General features: G+C 46.2%; 1 pseudogene; it reads left to right on the top strand.

Moving 5' to 3' along the window:
- The first annotated feature begins 779 nt into the window (after positions 1-779).
- On the top strand, positions 780-1,123 carry Fau-ps3 (FAU ubiquitin like and ribosomal protein S30 fusion, pseudogene 3; annotated as a pseudogene).
- Positions 1,124-1,581: the final 458 nt, after the last annotated feature.

Here is a 1,581-nt window from a genome sequence, read left to right as displayed (position 1 = left end):
TATGCCTGTATACAAGAAGGTCTGCTATGTTAAGGAAGTCCAGCAGGTAGTTGAATGGTTAAGTGAGTTATTAGAGGAAAGAACATCTTTCAGTAATGGAGTCACATACCTGTTAAAATCACTACAATGAGTATTTTAAGAAAATGATGTTGGCTACTCATGTGCTCCACATGAAGTGCCAGTGTCCCAAGTGGCTGTTGATGCCAGGGAAGGGCAAACAGTGGCCACTGAGAATCAGCAGAAGGAAACGGGGCAACTTGTGTCCTACTTGAGTGTTTCTTCATTATCAATATGCCATACAAACAGAGAAGTCCCAAGATATAGGAAGAAAGAACATTGGTCTTTGTACTCACAGTCCTAGTTCAGCTAAAGCAAACCCTTCTGACCAACCCTGCTGTCCCCATTCTCTCCCTTCTCACATTCAGAACTCGGCATCAAAAAGACTCATAGATTAAACAACAAAGTCTTTCATTACGAGAAAGGCCAAAGCCCTAGCCAATGAGATTTAATCTAGGCGTGGCAATGGACTTGAGGTTCAAAGTCTGAGAAGCTCTAATTCAGCTGGTTACCCCATTTTGCTGGCAACCTTTCCCCTCTTCATGTTTGAGTGACATTTGAAAATAGAACTTCTTGGAAAGGAAGCCTTAGTGGGAAGATGCTGGGAGTCTTAGAGTCCCTTAGCCTTGGGGCTGAAAAGACCACTCAGGGGTTAGGAATACTCTTGGCTCTTTCTTGACTCCATCTTTGTGGCAGCAGCAGTCTGAGGGTTAGTAACTAACATGCAGCTCTTTGTCCGCGGTCAGGAACTACACAGCCTCGAGGTGACCAGCCAGGAGATGCTCACCCAGATCAAAGCTCATTGGCCTCACTGGAAGGCATTGCCCTGATCAAGTCGTGCTTCAGGCAGGCTCGCCGCGGGAGGAGAAGGCTACCCTAGGCCAGTGTGGCGTACAGGCCCTGACCACTCTGGAAGTAACTGGCTGCACACTGGGAGGTAAGAGGTCAGGTTGCAAAACAGAAAAAGAAGACAGGCCGGGCCAAGAGGTGAATGCAGTACAACGGACGCTTTGTCAATGTCATGCCCACCTTTGGCAAGAAGAAGGGCCCTAATGCTAATTCCTAAGACCTGTTGTGATCCTGCCACACTAATAAAGCCACTTTGCACCGGGGTAGGGAGCTGGGGGCGGGGGCAGGGAGATAAAGAGGTGGAAGAGGGAGGATACTCTTGGCTCTTGCAAAGGACCCAAGTTCAGTTCCTAGAACCCACAAGCCAAATCTAACTTCAGTTCTGAGGTATCCAATACCATCTTCTGGACTCTTTGGGCAACAGACACACAACATACACATACATCATACATACAGACAGGCAAAACACTTATATGTATAAAATAAAAATAATTATTAAAAAAAATCCCATAGTCACTCACCATACTAGCCTGGGGTAACCCAGTTCCAGCTTCTTTTTGAAAAAAATGGAAAAAAAAAGTGGGTTATGTATGTGTGCCTCACATGTGTACACAGGCCTTGTGTGTGCCTGTATGCTGTGTGTGTGTGTGTGTGTGTGTGTGTGTGTGTGTGTGT

The sequence above is a fragment of the Rattus norvegicus genome, chromosome 13 (assembly GCF_021556685.1).
Source record: "Rattus norvegicus strain SHRSP/BbbUtx chromosome 13, alternate assembly SHRSP_T2T, whole genome shotgun sequence".
In the NCBI taxonomy this organism is placed as follows: Eukaryota; Metazoa; Chordata; class Mammalia; order Rodentia; family Muridae; genus Rattus; species Rattus norvegicus.
This window is presented reverse-complemented; position numbering and strand designations above follow the sequence as displayed.